Source organism: Pezoporus flaviventris, unplaced genomic scaffold, assembly GCF_033815535.1.
Source record: "Pezoporus flaviventris isolate CSIRO_AGI_PZ_B2104156 unplaced genomic scaffold, CSIRO_AGI_Pfla_v1 ptg000009l, whole genome shotgun sequence".
Taxonomy (NCBI): Eukaryota; Metazoa; Chordata; class Aves; order Psittaciformes; family Psittacidae; genus Pezoporus; species Pezoporus flaviventris.
In genome coordinates this window covers 2041569-2060914 of record NW_026892557.1, presented here as the reverse complement: position 1 = coordinate 2060914, position 19346 = coordinate 2041569, and the positions used below count along the sequence as shown (strand labels likewise).

At 47.6% G+C, this 19346-nt stretch overlaps 1 protein-coding gene across 2 annotated transcripts in view; it reads left to right on the top strand.

Annotated features, from left to right (window-relative positions):
* Positions 1–19346, top strand: part of SPSB1 (splA/ryanodine receptor domain and SOCS box containing 1) — a 39279-nt gene that overhangs the window by 6731 nt on the left and 13202 nt on the right. The window contains exon 1 of one of the 2 annotated variants that reach the window (XM_061450159.1): positions 343–455. The exons of the other annotated variant lie outside the window; for it this stretch is intronic. The gene's annotated coding sequence lies outside the window, so the exon portion shown is untranslated. Of the gene's footprint in view, positions 1–342; positions 456–19346 lie in introns of those variants that run through there. 2 annotated transcript variants of the gene reach the window in all.

Here is a 19346-nt window from a genome sequence, read left to right as displayed (position 1 = left end):
CGCCGCTACGCTCCGCCGCCCCGGAGCCGGGCAGGGCGCTGCGGAACCGAACACCCCCGGCCTCCCCTCCGGCCCCGCCGCTCCCCGCTGCCGGCAGCGCCCCCGGACCCCTCCGGTTCCCCCCCACCCCGGCCCCGCCCCGCTGCCCGCCCCCTTCCCGGCCGCGGAGGGGCGGAGCGGCCCCGGGCGGAGCGGGCCGCGCCCCGGGCCAGGCCGGGGGCGGAGCGGGGCCGCGGCCGGGCGCTATTTGGGCCATGTGACGGGCCGGGCTCCCCTTACCGCGCCTGGCGCCGGGAGGAGCGGGGGTGCTGCGGCTCCAGCCTCCCCGCCGCGGCGGGGGAGAGCCGCCCGCTGCCCGCTTGCGCTCCGCCGCGCACCGCGGCCCCGGGAGCAGCCTCCGGCGGGGCTCGGCCCGGCCCGGCCCCCGCCATGGTCCGGCCGGCAGCCCCGGAACGGTAGGAGCCGGTGGGAGGGAGGAGGAGGATGGCAGCGGGTGCCCGCGGGCCCGGGCGGCTCTTTGCCGGGGTGGCGGCCACCGGACCCGCTTCCCCGCCGCGGGCTGCCGCGGTCTCTGGTTCCCCCCGCGGAGATGCCGCCGCTCCCAGCCCGTGCAAACAGCTCCGAATCGGTGCCAACTTCAAACCGACCCCCGGCGGGCTGGGGCGAAGCGGGGCTCCGACCCCCCCCCCCCCCCCGGAGCGGCTGGAAGGCGCTTGTGAGCCCCGGTGGTTCGGGCGTGGAAGGCCCCGTCTCCGGGGAGCAGCGCTCGGAGCGCCGGGGCTGATAACGGAGCGAGCTTCGGGGGCCGGAGCACTCCCTGTAGGGCTCCCGGGGCTGCGGGCGGGATGCCGTGCGATGGGCGGCTGCCAGAGGCAGGCTGGCGGAGCTGTGTGTGTGTGGATTTGGAAGGCAAACACTGATAATGTCAGTTCGGAGATCTTCAGCTCGTTAAGGAAGTCGGGTTGTTTGTTCAGTGTCTGTGGTTGCAGTGGTGGTCTCTGGAGCGCACCTTACAAGGCCTGATTAATATGTCTGGGTTTTTACTACCTAAACCTATGCTAAACACAACGGGAGCTTATATAATCCTGTATCTGGAGTTTCTAGACTGTGGTTAGGAGGGGAGAGTAACCTCATGCTGAAATCTGCCGTTTGTATTCCCTGCCTGGGCAGCCAGTGTGGCTGATGGCTGGTGGTGGCCATGGCTGATTTGAAACCTATGAATTGTCTGAGCCATTGCTCAAGATAAGGAAGTTTACAAAATGATTGTAAAATGGGAGTTGCTACCTTGGAGAAAGATCAGCTCTTTTTTTTTTTCCCTGATAGTGATGCAGGATGGATTTATGAACCTTTTGTTCCAGAAGCAATCTTTGCTTTTCCCACCCCTTTCATGTCTGATTTCAACACCAGATTCCGTGTTGCCAAGCACAGTAATAGAGGCAGCTTAGCCTTGCTGGGTGTAAGTTCTCTGCTACATTACCAGGACCAGCCTGTGGAGCTTCTAGTGGCTTGTGGTAAAAGAGATTTGGCTGTGGAATGGATGGGGTCAAAGTGGTTATCCCAGCCTATGAGGGTGGATATTTCTGTAGTGAAATATAATATAATGATAAAGGAGCTACTGGGAAAGTGATGGAGCTGTGCTACTGATTACAAAGCAAATGGTGATGCTGAGGAGCATTTAATAAGCTGGTGGAAGAGCATCTTCTCTCCAACCAGTGGGTACTGTACCAGCCTCACTCGCCTCGGTCGGTGCCTGGCCCTGTCATGGTAGTTGTGATGATGGATGCATAAAGCAGCAATTTAGACTTTTCTCCCGTTGAAGGCAAGGGATGAGCTTCAGCATTGCATCCCTCTGGGGGCATCATATTGTTGCAGCGCATCAGCAGCAGGCTTTTGCAGCCTCTCTCCTCTGCTTTAGAGGTTGCTGAAGTGCACTATAATGTGGTTGGAGCTTGTTTGTAAGCTTGTGTTGGAGCTTTTGGCCATGAGGGTTTGTGTTCTGGGAACTGGCTAGCTGCTGTGTTTGTGTGGAGTCGCTTCAGGATTGCTAGATCCTGGCTGTGGAAAATGCGCTCCCCTTGTTGCTCTCCCATGTATTTACTTGTTTTCCCTGGCACCTGCACTTCATTTCCTTGGACAGGGTGAAGGGAACCTGCAGGGGCTGCTGGTCTTGTCAAGTCTGTCTTGTGAGGGCTAATTATGAATTCCTGAAGCTCCTGGAATTAAGAATCTGTATCTAGTGAGGACGCTGTATGCCAGGCTTTGACTGAGTGCAGACCACGCTGCCAGTGCATCTTCCAAGTTACAGCATAGTTTATGAAGACTATAAGATGCAGGAGGGAGTATGCTCTGTGGCTGTCTGAGGTTTGTGTCTCAGTTGGATTCAGTGGCTGCTGCCACTGAATACGCTGGAGCTGGCAGCTGGTATGCTACCAGATAAGCCAGTGCAAGTTGTGTTTGTAGTTTTGGGTTGTAGTGTACGTGTACTGACAGTCTGAAGTCATGGAGGGCTTGTGTTGACAAGGGGAATAAGGTTTAACTGGTGCTGGCAGGGAGTATCAGTGAGATGACCTCAGTTGGGCTGTGCATTTTCATGTCCTGTGGAAGGAGGCTTGTGCATGTATCAACTGGTAGCTTGGTGCAGCATTATAGCAGTGGGGAAACAGCTTACTAGACCTGCATGGATTACTCTAGTGAGCTATTTTGGTGTGAGTTTCCCCTAAACTTGACTCGACCAAAGGCTGGTCTATGTGGCTGGCTTGGAAAGAGCTGCTGTGCTCCTCTTATGTTCGCAGGCATGTGATGTGACTTAGCAAGTCAAGTTGCTGGTACAAGATAGACCCTCACTGCTTCCAGACCAAGCTGTGTGATGCCTGTGGAATAAAAGTGTCTGAGGACCAAGGTTACCAAGCTGCAGTCACTGGACTGCTCTGCTGGTGGCCATTGCAGAATGCGTTGGTTGATGTCAAGGCGTTGACTCACTTCCAGTTACTACACTGCTCTGAGCAGCAGAAATTCTTTGTTTGAGTTACTCCATGTTAGTAACTGCTACAGCTGCCACTGTTTCCATGAATAATTGGTGGGGGGCATGAGCGAAGCTGCCCCTAGCAAAGATAGGATATGTGCTACAGGAGATGGCCAAGCACTGCACTGACTGTTAGAAAGCCTAGCTCTAATGTACTAGTTCCCAAACACACGCTGGTTTTCCACTGTTAACTGTGTTTCCCCAGCGGATACTTAAAGCAGTGCCACCTCTCAAAGAAGTAGGGAAGGGTTTGTTCACAGATTCTCCTTTAACTTTCTGCTGCTCTGCTCTCATGGGTAATGCTTTAGAAGCTCCTGGGCTAAAGTAAGTTGCATTGATCTGGAAATGGTTCCACAGGGTCCTACTGTAAGTGAAGTAATATCAGGCTAGAAAGAATATATAATGGATCTGTCTTGGAGATTTAGCAATCTTGTTGGGCAAATGAATATAATAGGAGATTGAGGAAACTCTTTTGTGCATGGCAGGGTGTCTTCCTGGAGGAATTGGTGAGATAAAAATATAATGTATGTATGTAGTCACGTATATATGTAGTCATGAGTGTGACTGAGATGCAGCCTTGTCTTACACGTGGGACAAGTGCAAACCAAGTTGTCTGCAGGATATGAGCATGCTACTGGAGACCAGGGTGTCTGGTTTGGTGCATACCACTGGGAGAACTTGTATGTCATTCTCTTATGTCTGCTTCTGCTTTCCTCAGAGCTGAGAGGTCAGGAACAATCTGTTGTCTACCCTCATCCTTCCACCAAAGGGCAGACTGAAACAGTGAGACTTAGTTGCAGGAATCGATGTTCTTGGTGGCAGTGAAATCTTCCTCCTGTTCAGTGACTGAACCAACCAACCAGGTACTGAAGTGCCAACAAATCCTGTACAGCTTCATAGGACATACTTGACTTTCCTCCCTTGCAGTCAGTTAAGCTGGAAGCTGCTCTTCCTCCCTAAATATGAAGGTTTCTTCGAGTCGACCATAATGTCTGTTGCAAATGAATCCTATTAAATCTAGGATTTAATAGGATTCAGCAACATTCCAACAGTGACGTCTTAGCTTGTTGCTAAACAATCTGTCACCATCTGCCTGAACACAGGGGTTCAGTGTGATCTTGGAACAAACCTGTCTGAGCTCCGAAGCAGGTTGTGCCAGGATGATTTTGGTCCTGAAGAGGCTCAGGAGTTATTGGTGCTCCAGAGTTGCCAAGCTGAAAAAAGTGTGTGACTTAGGAGTGGCTTTTACAGCAAATGTGATTTAAGTCTTCATTCTGGGTGTTAATTTGGTACAGGAGCTGCTTGCTTCTGTAACAGTGGGGTGGCACAAGCTGCCTCAACTCTGTAGCCTTGAAGGGAAGGAGCAGGCTTGCCCTAGTGAAATAGATATGGGGTGAGCTGGATGCTGTGTTGAGGCCCACCTCTAGCATGGGAAGCAGTAAAGGTGCTGACAAAACAGCCAGCTGAAACAATGTCCTGCTATTGAGCTGAAACTGGGTAAAACTTCAACTGTCCCAACCCAAGGGATGCCTGGGATACTGTAGATGTAGACTGCCTTTAGCAAGAGTACAGCGGTATGAACGATTTCTTAGCATGTTGACTCCATGTATGGGGCTTTGGACCACTGGGATGGGCAGATGCAAGTGCTGGCTAGTGAGGTGGGTGCTTGGTGCTGTCTCATGACTGCTGGGGACAGTTCTTTGTCACATGTCATGCTTGGGAATGACTTAAGCTCCAGAGCTTTCCAGGCCAGCTGGTGCTTGTGGCAAGCTGACAGTATTGTGTGTGCCCCAGGGAATGTGGTTTAGAGGGATGAGTGTAGGGCTGCAAGCCAGGGACAGCTGTGGGCTAATCCTTCCTATATATCTGACTTGATGTGTGGCCTTGCTTCAGTCACTCCACATTTTGCTTTAGGGTTTTTAAAGGAGAAAATAAAGCCAATGCTTTTCTTGTCTGATCACCTTTGGCAGGGAGGGATGCTAATACCAGGTTTTAGTTAAGGGGTTGTACCCTGTGGCTCATCAAAACAGGAAAGACTGGGGAGGGGGGGGAGAACCAACAAAACCAAACCCAACCCCACCACCATCTGCTTGATTTCAAAGTCAGAGCAACAGCTCTGGAGTCAAGAGCTTTGTGGCAGAAGGTGGTAATGTCTGGATGGAGTTACCAAACATGGGCTTTTGCTTTTAGCCTGGGAGGGGAATTTGATGAGGCTTGTAAGTCGGAGCAGCTGTGTAGATGTTAGTTTCAAACTGCTTTCTTTGGATAGCTGGTATGTTATCAAGTCGGGAATCTGTCCTGAGGAGATCCCAGATGGGGCCTTGACACCATAAATGTACAAAGGCACTCGGTTGCACAAAAACTGCAGAAACAGCTTAGTTCTAAAGACTGTGAGCCACAAATGGTAAACAGCCAAGAAAAGCAAGCAAGGGTTAAGGCCAAGCTGCTCTCTATGTGAGGAGGCTGCACTGGTCTCAGATGCTTAGAGATTCTTAGTTTAAACTTTAGAGAACTGCACTGTGGATGCATTCGGGTTTGAATGGCCTTTTGAAAGTTAAACTCTGATAAGTGGAGACGTGAAAAATGCCTGGATTCCAACTGCAGCGTTTGGAGGCCTGAAGGAAGTCCTGGAGTTTGCCAAATTGCAGTTCAGAGTGATACGGTGCTTCAGGATCCCTGGGTCTGTTGTGGTATAGCCTAGTGAGCTGTGCTGCAAGGAAAGAAGCATTGCTTCACTGTGGGAAGAGAATAATGGCCCTTGAAATACTTCCAAGCAGTAGTCTTTGGTCTGTACTGTGGAGGAATGGGGACACTGGTTATGTGGAAGGGGTAGGGTTGGTTCTATGTTGCCAGCAGTTCTACATGGGGCCTGTCTCTGATAGATAGTCCCCCCACATGCTATTTAAAGGCAAAACTGATCATGTTATTGACTGTGGACAATGAGGGAAGGATTGCTTGGTTCCATGCTAATTCCAGGGCACTGGTGTATCTGGGTCTTAAACCATCAAGTGATGCCCGTATAAAGAAGTACCTAAACCTCTTTGGACCAACTGCTAAGGAGTAAGCTGAACTGGGAGTTTTTGTGTCCTAGTTCCTATGAACTGTTGAATGGCTGCAGAAGAAACCTGTTGATGCTTCTGCTGAAGAGATTTGGGGCCTGTGTAAATGCAGAAAGTACCTGGCTTGACTCCTATGGGCAGGAAATAGTTGCTTGGACTTCGTATTCTGGGGTTATGTGATGGGTACAAGCTGCTGCAGGCTGGGCTGTGGTGATACCCTGCAGCTTGCTGCTGAGCTTCTGCACTACTGGCTTAAACATTTGGCTTCCTTGCCTGATGTCCCACACAGTTTCACTATTGATGTTCTGGGGTTTTCCATGTGGCACGTTGTGCACTTCCAGCTGGAACAAAGTAGAGCTGGGGTGGGAGTGAATCAACAGAATGAACAGTTCTTGGGGTTTTTTTGTGAGCCAAGCCATTGCTTTCCTCCTGTTACCTCAGAGCTTTTCTGGAGTGCTCTGTGCTCCTCCTGCAACTAGGATCAGACAAGCAGTTGTAAGTGATTTCAGTGTCAGATTTGATTCTGGTACTGATTCAGGCACCTCTAAGATCTTGCTCGCATAACTCAGTTTGCAGCCTAAGAGGAAAAGGGCAGAAGGGCTGCACACATGGCCCTGATTCCAGCAGGATATTGCTGTAAGGTTAGGTATGTGGCACACTGGCTTGCCAATGTGCAGCTGCTGTGGAGAAGTTGAAAACGGAGCAGCTAATCTGCTGTGAAGTGGTTGTGAGCTTGGGTAATGGTGAGAATCCAGGGAGTGAAGGCAGACCAGCATGGTAATTGGCTTTCCAAGCTGTTGGTTGGATTTGCTGTATGTTGGGATGGGGAAAAGAGAGGGCAAAGTGTGTATTTTATGCTTGTTGACATGGATCCAGTTCAGTGGCTGAGGTTCATCCTAGATTTTGGATCCTGTAGTGTGTTCTTGATATCTGCCTTAGTTAATGGACTTTGAGATGATCTACTCAAGGACCAACAAGCTGCTAAATAGTGTATCTTAACTTGCTGTTAGCAAGAAGCAGCTTTTGAAGGAACTAAGAGGTTTCCTGGAAGGTCCATTCTACATGTTTTCCAGCTGAATCTTTCCTGTTTTAATGAGGTATTGGTGTTCCTCATATGCTCCTGATCCTGTGGGTATGAAGCATGCCAAATGGCTGCAAGATGTTCCCTTCCAGTGAGATTGTTGCGGTCATAACGTGCCCACACAAGCCCAGATCTGCTCTTCTGGCATGAGTAACATTAAATCCTAAGGCTTTATCTGAGTAATCAGATAAAGCTGGTGTGTGGACACTGAACTGGATTGGCAAGAGGCACAGCTTTGTGTCAACACTTTAAGTGGGAGGGGACACCTGACTGGAGAGAGCCTGGAAGGAGCAATAGCTCACATCTGCAGGCAGGCTGGGGTTGTGCAACCACCCTCCTACTTGCTCCATAGCCGGAGCAGTGTGCTGTGTAACTAGGGGAACCTTGCTGAGTATGAGGTGACACTCCAGGATGGCAGACACATCCACATGTTTGCCTACAAGGAGCTGCTTTACTGAGCTTATCAGCTTTGGAAGAGGAGAACCTTTGCTGCTGTGTCTACTTGCGTGTTTGTGGTTATATTTTTTTCCTATAGGGACACATCTTCTCCAAAAAGGATTTTGGCTGTGACTGGTCAGGTGCCTTTAGTCTTTGTCCCTTGATGTAGGGATGCCATATATTAAGTCTGATGACAAATCCCTCTGTGTATTTGATACCCAAGGATGGTTTTCAAGCTTATGGCTATTCAGATGAAGAGGAAGGATAGGGTATTATAACCAGTACTCATTTGGAGGCATGTTCCTTTATGGTATTTGGATTAGGATGTCTTCACATGTGCCAAACAATGCCAGTTTAGATCATTCTTGAAAGAACACTTGGCCTCATGGGAACCTCGATTCCAAGGTGCAAAACAGCAGAAAGCTCATCAGTGATTTTACTGTTGAGATGGCTTTTGTGCTAGTGTAGTGCTCAATCTACTCTTGGTTTGGCATGTCTAAGATTCCTACAAAACCAGCTTGTCATGGAAATTGTCTGTCCCAGGACTGTGGTGCTGGATGGGTGTCAGATGGAAGTCCTGTCCTTAGCCTGAGTGGACAAAGGAGATGGCCCAGGAGGTGGCAGGCAGGCAGCAGTCAAAGGAGTGGCACTGTATGTTGCTGAGGGTAACCCTTTCTGCTTGCAAGTCAGATAAAGGTGGACAGTACCGTTAATACATGCCAATTAATACTGCATGAACGTCTCTGTAGCCAGCTTCTTCAAGTCCTAGGCTGCTCTTAGGCAGAAGCTCTTCCCTGTGAGGGTGCTGAGGCTCTGGCACAGGGTGCCCAGAGAAGCTGTGGCTGCCCCATCCCTGGCAGTGTTCAAGGCCAGGTTGGACACAGGGGCTTGGAGCAAGCTGCTCCAGTGGAAGGGGTCCCTGCCCGTGGCAGGGGTTGGAGCTGGATGAGCTTTAAGGTCCCTTCCAACACAAACCAGGCTGGGATTCTAAGCTGTCACCAACCCGCTGGGATTATGTAGGGGATGGGCGTGCAGGCTGACTTCAGCTTACACTTTTGTTGAGTATTGGTAGTACTGTAATGAATTGACTGCAGGTACAGAACTGCAAGGTAAGTTTTTTCTGGCGTGAGGTTTTTAAGGGAGGAAAGTACTGTTGGATGTGGTGGCTTTGTTTGATATTCCAGGCATTAGACGTTGAGACAGTTTACATCTATTCCGTGTTTGGGAGGTTGTGGCGCACTGGATGGCGGGTGGCACTGGCCTCATTACCTTCCAATTGATGCTTGTAAACAGCGAATCCTAGCAAAGCCATCCTGCCTCCTCAAAAGGAGGTGTGAGGACTTGAGTAGCAGTTGAGAGAGTTGGACATAGTTTGGCTGAGACTTAGAAAGGACAAGCTTAGACAGAAGGGAGCAGCTAACAGAGCTGTGCTAAGATCTCTCTAATTCTTGCTCGCTGAACTCTGAAGAAGCAAGGCAGCTTATCTTCTGTGCTTGTTCCTGTGTCTTTATTAAGAACAGATCTTTCAACTTTCTACAAGGTTTCTTCCCTCTTCTCTCTTCCTTAAGTTCTATTAATGTGTTTCAGATTTGGTGTCCTGATTGGAAACTTTCCATTGATGTCATGGGAGCTTTCTGTGGCCCACATCAAATAGCTTGGTTCACCAGGAATTAAGTGACTGTACAAATGTTGATATTAAACACTTATTTAGAAGGCATGTTGACTTATGAGGACCTGTGATGACTACTGCGGTATGTTGGGAGGATAGGTTGACTGTACAGCTTTTGTCTTGCCTTTGAACTGTAAAAGTACTGGCAGCTGTTTAATGCCTAGATAAGACAGCTCAGGCTGGCTTATATCTACCAAGCTTGTCCCATTGCTCACTGTTGCACTATTTCTTGTCTCCTGTTGGAGAGGTTTTTGGATGGGTAACCTGAATGGAAAAGACTCAGATGGTAATGTCTGGAATAGTCACAGCAGAAAGCTGTTGGCTTAATTACAGGTACTGGAATTTTGCTGTTTTAGAAAGGAAACCCACAGTTTAGTCTGCTGAGAAGCCCTAGGGAGGGAAGGGAGAGATGATGAACATGTATGTTCTTCAAACTCTGCTTACTCAGGCTTCTGTGGTGGTGTCAAGGTATTTGGAAGGTGAAAACAGAAGGAATACAAACCATTTTAGCATTCCCTGTCATCCAAAAACAGACCTGGAGCAGTGGCTGTCTCTGCTTCCCTGCAGGAGATGGTGCTTCTTCCTAATTTAAATGAAGGATCTTTTCAAAGCTGTTTGGGGTGTCGGGGAGCCTTCCTGATGAGCACCATGTTCTAGTAGCCACTGTCTCTGCCGCAGACTGAGATAAAAACCTTTGTATCGGTGAGCTCTGCAAGACTCGCTGTATTCCTGCACTATGTGGCTCTGCACTCTGTGTATGCAATATCAATCTGCTTCAGAGTTACGGGGAGCAGGGGGGAGTCTTGTGTAGAGCTGCAAAAACTGTGCTCACTTCTTTACTTTTGAGGGCAAAATGCTTTTGAAAACTTACTGTTTAAGCCTGAACAACAAGAGCAGCAAGGCTTTAGGTCTGACTTTGATATCTGAAATTAAGCAGAATCTTTTCAGGCAGAGAATGTTTAAATGCTTTTACTGCTCTTTCCAAGAGGTCCAGTATTGGACTGCTGTCAGACTAAACTGCCTAGAAAGCCAAGCGTGCCTACACAAACTTGAACTGAGATCTTTGGTACGGTGCTCTGCCTTGGAATCAGGATAGGTGCTTGATATGTAAAGGAGGAGATTCCATTTCCTTTACACAAACTTTCCTTCTAGTATCCTTCCTCAAACTGATGTTGAAGTTGTCATGGATATTCTAGTTGCAGTCTTTCCATGTTCCCGCCTTGAGCCTGTTGATGTAACTGTAAATGGTGAGCTAGGAGGCTTTTTGGAAGTGGATGATTTGGGAGACACATTCTTGTTGCTGGGTGTAAAGATGGGCTGCTCCGTACAAGACTTAATGTTGTGAGTCCGGATCATTATGCCAAAGTGGCTCAGTAAAAGTTTCTGTGCTTTCAGATGCTGTCTGAAGAGGTGATGCTTCAAGCTGTTCACAACCAAAATCCAGTATAAATCACTTTATTGAGTCCATATATCGTGTCTCTTCAGCAATATATTGTTCAAAGCATGACTCTCCTAACCAGTTGTTCCAGTTGCCTGTGCTGAAGCAACTGATGTGAACTGTTAGTTCATACTCTGATGAAGAGGTACTACCATTATGTAATGTTGGACCTAATCATTTGCTTCCTTGCTCAGATTAAATGATTGAGGTGCAGCTTAATTTTGGTACGCAGGAGGTGATGAGGAAGCCACTTAAAGTATTACTTAATTTACAAAGCTTAAGCTAGTGAAACTGGGGTTTAGGAATGTGTTTGAGTGCGTCCCAGTAAGACTAAGGGACAAATGCCATCCTTGCCCCTTGAACCAGCTGCTCTGGACACCGAGCAGTAGTGAAGCAGCTGTGAACAGGGCTGTAGGTGCAAGTCTTGGTCATGGTTTTTGGCAAAAACCCCTTCTTGTTCTGTATTACCACAACTGTTATTTCCAGGAAAAAGTTGCTCTTGGATATTTGGCCACCTGACAGTACAGATGTCCTGAAGGCAGCATGTGTATTCCTGCAGCCCCAGTTTGTATCATGTGCTTTAATCCGTTTCATTTTGGCGCATTCTGTGCATTCAGATCTGATATGTCTGGTTGGGCTTCTATAGGGATAAAACTTGAAGCAGCCAGGCTAGAAAGGCTTTTGAAAACCAATGCCATGTGAAGCCTTTTGGTGGATGATGTAAGAACCCAGCTGAAGCTGTGGTCACTCTGCCCGTCTCAAACCACCCGTGCCATTTCCAAGGACCCTTTCAGGTAATGGTGAAAGCAAAGCATTGCATCATGCAGCGCCTGCACGCAGCTGTAGGCTTCACTGAGATGTACAATGTCTCTTCCTAATTATGGCATGTCCAAGGTCAGTCGGATTTAAACACAGAGTCCAGGCATATCATTAAACTTTTTCTGGCTAATGACAAGTCAGAAACGTAGTGAGGCACCATCCCAGAGGGCTGTGCTCTGAGGAGGTGCTGTGCGTGTTCCAGTAAAGCTGGCACTGGGAGTTGTCTCTTGTGTAATCTGCCTGCCAGGAATATCCTTTTCAGCACTTTGAGAGCTGCTCTCAGGTGGCTCCTTGTGTATATTCTTGCCTCTGGTGGGTTTACCTTCCTAAGCAGACTGATGGTGTGGTTTCAGTGTTGATGAATGTCTCGGCACTCAATCTGTTGTGTGTTTATCGGGCTCTTTCGTTGGGTTTTTGCTCATGTAACTGATGTTTGAGTTAGAGCTTCTGGCAGCTGCCTCAGAAATGAGGTGAGCAGCATCTTTCCAGAGACTGGCAATGGGTTGGGTCAGGCAGAGTACACTGTGATGGCTTCTCTCTGCTATTATCAAACCATTTAAAGGTTAGATAGAAGCAGCTTGTCATGTTTACTGCTAATGAGTGGATGGATGAGGATCTATACTGAATTCCAGGCTGAAGCAAACCAATAAATATGTGCATGTAAGAAACACAGCATTTAGATTCTGCTAGTCTTGTACTGGATCCATGTTTCGTAGCTGGTTCTTGTGAGCTGCTTGTACCTTGTACTTCTGTGCTAGCTGTCTTGTCCTCTCCGGATGCTTGCCCCAAGCTCTGGCAGGTGAAGCTTGATGCCTCTAAAAAGCATGGAGAAAGAGCAGAAAACAGCCCTTTGCTACCCAAAACCTCAGGACGGCAGATTAGCTGACCCTTGGGAAAGCTAATGAGTCTGCATAGATAAGCTAGAGGGACTTTCCCAGGTACTGGGAGCAAGGTGGGCAAGAGCAAGGTGCTTTTACATCCTCCCTGTTTAGATGGTGCAGGTGGCATTGCAGAACACCAGTTGTCTGTTTCCAGTGGAAGCCCATTGTACACTACAGTGTGGCTGCTCTTCCTAATGGGTTCCGTGTTGTGAAAGCTACTCTTGCCCTAGTGTGTGCAGTGCCAGTAAATCCACATCAGGGCACTGCTGACCAACCCTTGCTACACTTGTGATGAGCTTCTGTGCCTTGGAGACAGGGCGAGACTTGAGCATGTCTAAAAATGTGTTGTATAAGAAACTCGTGGTGATCCTGAGCTCCCTCTGCAAAGAACAGACTGTACCAGGCAGACAAGGAATGCCAGTGCTGTTTTCCTTCCTCTGCTGGCTGGGTTGCAAGCCATTTGTACCCAAGTGTTCTGGAGGTGTTCTGCCATGGTGTGACTCTGCTTCCTTTCTGCTAAGGGATCCCTGGGAAACTCTTTTCCTTTTGAAGACTTGGAGGGGAAGAAAGAGGGAATTGGAAACCGAAGGAGGATATCATGACTTGAGCAAGCCAAGGTGCTTGATTACACTGGGATAGCAAGTCTGGATTTGTCTGGACTCCTCGTCTCAATGGGCTGTTGCAGCAATTGGAGAAGAGAACTTGAATCTTCTGGCTATGTTGCTGGATTTGGAAGGGGTTTTTCCACAGCTTTTATTCTGTTCTAAGGGTTGTTGTTCCCAGATCAAGCTTGAATAGAAAACATAAGGCTGCTGCCAGCTTTCTGTCACAGACACCTTTTATCTTGCATTCATCTTGTCAAAGCAGATGCTGCTTTCATTTCTTCCACTATTTTGCTACAAGACTAAAATTACCAGCTCTTTGATGCAGGGGAAGAAATTGTATTTCAAAGCCAAGTACCTTGTTAACTTTGATAATAAAACTGTTGGTTTTATCTTGAAGGTAACTGTGTTCCTTTGAAACCAATCTGAGGGTTGGAAGCTCCTGAACCCTGCTTGCTCTAAGCTAACGTACAGCTCCCTCTTTGCCTGGGAACACCAGTGGCTGTTATTTTTGGGTGGGAGGTATAGATGAAGCTGAGTTGCTCAAGGTCCACCCTGCCCTCCCTACCCTTCCTGCCTTCAAAGACTTGTACTGAGCATGAGGCTCATGAACATGCAGCTTCTGGCTTTCATCTTTCACTTAAAAAGATGAGCCCTGTTCCTGTAAGGTGCGATACTTGTGAAGGGGTGATGGGGCCCAGCTGCTTGCTCTGGGAGGGTTGTTTCCAAGGGGGATGCCTGTCCTCACAGGGAGGGCAACTGGTGGCTAAGGCTGAGCTTACAGCATTGCTCATGTAGCAGGTTGCCTTGGGGAATGAAGAATTCCATGGCTGGCTTGGGTAGGGGTCAGGGCATGGAAGAACAAATATGTTGCTGGCTTCATTTAGCATGTTACAAGAACTATCTGATACACAGGTTATGGGTCCCAGGTCTCACTGAGAGTAGGGGCTGAGGGAAATACCTCCTGGGACATGGTAGAAGCCAGGTGCTTTTGGAGATGAATTGCTAAAGGCTTTTCTTTGGAAGTGGCTGTTTTCATGCCTGCCTAATCCTGCTGAACCCACTAGACTTAAAGCTTCCTGTGGCCCCCTCTTTGCTTACAGGCAGGTAAGTGTGAAGGCATTGAAGAATAAGAATCTGAGAAGTTTTTGGGTTAGGAAGCCTAAACTTAGACCCTGTCATGATTGTGTGATGCTTGTGTAGGGGTTGACTTCTAAACCCATCCTTTTGCTTAAAGGAACAGGTTGGTTTCCTCAACAGTGTGAAAAAAAATCACTTCCTCTGACTCAACCGTCTCCTCTTGTGAGGTTTTTGTCTTCAGAGGTGACACCTCAGTCTCCACAGCCCTCGGGACAGGAGAGATCTGACTCTATAGTTGAAGCTATGAAAGATCTGCTGGGCCTTTACACACAAGGATTTAACATCAGTTTTCTTTTCCAATGTTTAAGAAGCCTTTGATGAAGAGATGTGGGTAAACTTTGTGGAGGAATGCTGAGTTTGACCGTGTGGCAAGGTAAGACAAAGAGACCTGTGGGCTAAATCTGTGCTTAGTGCTTAATATGCTGTCACTAAGGGGGCAATAACAGCTGGTACGAGAGGCTGAATTATGTTCACTTCTTTAGGGTTTATTTGACCTGAGGTTTAACACTGAATTCAACCTAAAACTGGAATGACTTGAACAGGGAAGAAGATGCTTAATCTTAAGTACAAGGAGAAGTTTTGTCACCATGAGGCTTGTCAAGCATTGGAACAGGTTTGTCCAGATGTTGTACAGTCTTTTTTGTAGGTTTATGAGGTTAAACGGGATAAAGCTGTAACCTAATCTGACCCTGCTTTGAGGGAGAGATGGGTCTAGAGACCTCCTGAGGTCCTTTCCAGCCTGAAGTAGTCTGATCCTATGAAGTAAGTTTGTATAGGCATCTTGCTCTGATGTTATCAGAGGAGTTTCTGGAAATGGGCAGGCTGCTGTAGTGGTTGATAGCCAACAGGACTGATCTTCTGCACAGCCAGGCTGGAGAGGACCTCAGGAGGTCCTGAATTGCAAAGTATAAGATCAGTTGAATGTATCTTTGGAAGATGTTTTGCTTCCTAGGCACTCCTGCCCAAGGCTTTAGCATGCTCTCTGCCTTTCAGGCTTCCTACCTGATGCTTACTAAGACAACACATAAGCCAGTTGCTAAACTGCAGAGCTTGTATCTGCGGCACTTAGTTTGACTGCTTGATGTCAACCCCTCTATAGAGGGATGCAACTATCATGACAGGTCAAAGGAGCACAGTTAATGTTCTCTCTTGACCTGGTGGTGAAAGGGTGGAGGGAAACTTACTGTACAGGTTAGGGCAGGCTGCAGTTTATGAGCTGGTGGAAGGAAAGAGCTTGGGGAGAAGTTGTGCTTGTTAATGCTGCATCCTCCTCTGCCCTTTTTTTCTGCTTCAAGCTCTGTATGGGTTGGGTTATGCTCCAGCACTGGTCATGTGTGGAAAGACATGCTAGCTACGCACAGATCATGAGTAGCATTAAGCCTCAGGGTTACAGAATGAATTTCCTAGGTCTCATGATTTGATTGTCATAGTATCTGATCAGGTGGAAAAGACTCAGTCAGGAAACTCATTAGCTCATGACTGAGGGGCTTATTTCCTCCCTGAAAAATAGCAGCAAGCTTGCATGGCCGGATGGGAGTCTTCCTACATTCATCCTACTGACTGGCAGGACTGCTGTGACTAAATGCAGAGAGTAAAAGGGAGGGTGAGAAGGATGAACTTGAAGTAGAGCATTATGTTGAATATGAGGAGGAGGATGCCAGCTGAGCTGCTGAGGATGCAAATGTAAATAAATTGTAAAACTGGAGGCGAAAGAAAAGCTAATCTTTGCTTCCTTAAATATCACAGGTAAAGTGGCTTTCTGTGAGGAACTGAATACCATCCTGCTGGTATTAAGGGTGCTGGGGCTTAGATTTCCTCCTCAATAGCAGGCAGTTCGTGGGGTGTCCTCTGTGCTCCTGTTGTTCACCTTCTCTCCCTGTGATGCAGCAATATGTGTGTGACAAGGCTTTCAGTGACCTTCTGCTCTCACAAAAAGCATTTCTCTTGCCCTGTGTGCAGGTTGACAGTGGTATTGCTGCCCATCAAATGGGTGAAATCCAGATCCAAGGGAAGTGATGTGCTGGAGCTTCCCACACTGAGTGGCAATGAAGCAGGGATTGAATGCTGCCTCAGTTCTGCACCAGAAGGCCCTGATTTTGCTGTGACTGAGTGTACTGCTCTGCCCTTGTTTGCAGTGAGCAGTGTTCTGTTTGTGGTGCTTTGAGTCCAGAGCTCTGCTTGAGCAGAGAGATGCTGTTGCAATGGACCAAGGCTTATCTGTTACTAGTACTCAGCCCAGGTTTCAACTAGGCTTTTTCCATAGCGCTGATGAGTGGTACCAGGCACTTGCACAATTTCCCCTCTGGCAGGGATGTATTTGATGTAGATAAATGTACTGAAGCTTCAGACACAATAAACCTATTTGAGAGCAAAGGCTGAGTAATCTGGTGCTTGGCAGCTGCTCTGCTGGGGGGTTTTTTGCTTTACTGTTACCAGTACTTGTGACATCTCTGGAAAGAGGAAGGAGGTAGCTCTAATCTTAATGTTAAAAGAGCTTGAACTGCTGTGGTTTTCCTCAGAAGGAATCCTGCTGGATTTTACAAGTCTCTTGACTGTATACTGTATTACTTTTAGGAGCAGGGATTGGAATCCTCACAATCTGTTGTGCACCTTAAGTTTTCAAGCCATCTGTTTGAGAAAATGCTGCTTTTCAGGTGTATAATACCCAAGTCTATGTGACTCTAATACTGTAAGGGCTCAATTCCTGTTCTCATGCATGAGTATTAGTAATACTCTCAAGTATTAGTACTTGGGGTGTACTGGGTGACTTCATCCAACTCCTGATGGGATCTGTCTTTATGGAGGTGTTGTGCATTGCCTTATTCTGCCCACTGAAAGCAGCACAGCAGCTATCCAGGAAAAACCTAGGACTTCCGAACTAGCACTTCCAGCAATTGGGATCCCATAGATCTACTCAAGCCTATAACAAGCCCAGCCATGTTACTTTCCCCATTCCTTCAGACACAGCATATGAGAAAGGCTTCCTGAGACTTTGCTTCTAGGCCAAGGATGGCTGAAACAGGAGGCTGACCTGTGACCTGGCAGAGCATAGCACAAGATACAGCTCCACAAGTGCCTTTGCTCTGCCCTGTTGTCACCCAGGAAGGAGATGGGAGTTTTGGCAGGTGACCGCTGAGAATTTGAACATGGATTGGTTTTAATCCAGCTGCTGCTAGCATGGAACCACAGTAATGCATTAACTGCTTGAAGGAGGAAGCAGCATTTTGTTACTAAAACCTTTGTCCTGATGGCTTATACTGTTGGGCAAAAAAGCGCTTTTGATATAGGAATGGAAACTTTGGATAGAAGTAGAAACATCAAAGCTTCATTCTTTCCACCCACTGCTCCCTTTCCCACCTACTGATTGTCAGACAAAACTAATGAATCAAGATACTTCAATGGACATGAGGATTGACACTGGGCTGTGTAGGCTGCAAATTACTAAGTGGGGAAATAACTAAAAGCAAGGAATTCTAATGCAAGCGGGTGGCTCATGATGGATTATGTGGGCTTCTCTAATGCAAATAGTTCTGAACATAAGCATCTACTATTTAAAATTTATGGTGGCTTAATTGTGGAGGAAATGCCTTTCTAAATGCAGCCTATCTTGGGATGTTTGGCTTCAGTGCTCGAGGGAAGGAGGGGAAAACATTAGGCAGGCATTGGTAATTTGGTCAGGTGCTGGCTTGATTTTGCAGACATGGATGCAGAGCAGCTTACTGCTTCTCCTGTTGAATGGCTTCTGGAGGGTAGTGACTGTCAAAGCAATTCCTGCTTGCTTCTGCTCCTCTTGTGAGCTGGGGCAAATGTCTGCTGCACAGGGCAGTGAAACAGCTTTGGGAACATCATCCTGGATTGGTTCCCTAAATCCATCTTCAGTGTGGTCGCAGTGATAACTGCGTTGGTACAGCAGCGTGAGGGAGTGGGAAGGGCTGGAGGAAGAGAACACGATAACTGATAGACTTGTCTTCATTACACTAGAACAAGACCTGACCTGATGATCATCCTCTGGTGCAGCCAGTAACTGTAGTGAGGGATAGCCTGTCCTGCTTCCCCTGCTTCTTCCTGCTTCCAGATGAGTTTCAGACAGAAGTTTTCGAGTAGCTGACCAACATAATCACTGTGACTGAAATACGTTTGAATGGGAAACTAAAGCAGACCAGTGCTGTAGTTTTGACAAGGCAGGTACCTTTGTCATTCCTGTTCATTCTCCTGACGCTGCTTGGACCATCTTTTGATAACTACATTTTAAGGCACAGTTCAAAGGCAGACTTAAATGGTAGCTTCTTCCTCAAGTGTTTTAGGCTGGACTAAGAGCCCAGGAAGACTCTGGGACTTCTTGCTGAGTAGCGTTCTAACCTCCAGGTCCTGAGGATAAGCTCATGTGGGACATTCCATGCTGGCTGCGTTAGTATTTGGCTGTCTTAGAGGTGAGAAGCTCCTTGTACAGACAAAATGACAGCCCTGTTCTCTGAAAGCCCTTATCAAAGGGTATATGGTATCTGAACAGAAGCCTCAGTATAATCCTTGGTTATAGAAGAATTGAAGAACTAGGCTGTTGTTTAAGAATGTGTGTCAGTAGAAAAGCAGCGTGGAGTTGAGTGCTAAAGGACAGGGAAGTTGTAAGACAAGTCCTGTTAGACAGCCTTGCGGATACTTCAGTCCCGTGAACTAGTCTTTCAAGTGCAGCTTGTTTATAGAACTGGGGTTTTCTGTTTACAATGTGCTAGGCATAGATTGCAGCCTTCAGGGATGTGAGGCTTCCTCTGGAAGCTCGGTTGTATGCAGAGTCTCAATAACACCAGGAAAAATGGATTGAAGGTGGTTGGACAGGTACAAAGGCACAAGAAAGGTGAACCTCTGGGCGAGGTGAAAAAAAGAGGCTTGTCACCTTTCCTCTTGATACCTGTGTGATTTCCCTTAGTGCTCAGTCTGCAAGCAAATCATAAAGCCATCTCTTGAGTGCATTTAAAACTGAAAAGACTGTGCCTCTTGCAGGTGACCTCTGCAGCTGGCACATCTATGCTAGACTAGTTTTCTTTCCTCCTTGGAATAAGCTGTTCTGAAACACAAGTGCCTTTTTCTTAAGGCAAAGACTCTACTGAAGCAACCTGGGAGCATCCTTCCATAATTATATCAAACAGTTTTAATTTCATACAAGCAAACTCTATCCCCAGCAAATGGATTCTTGCCACAA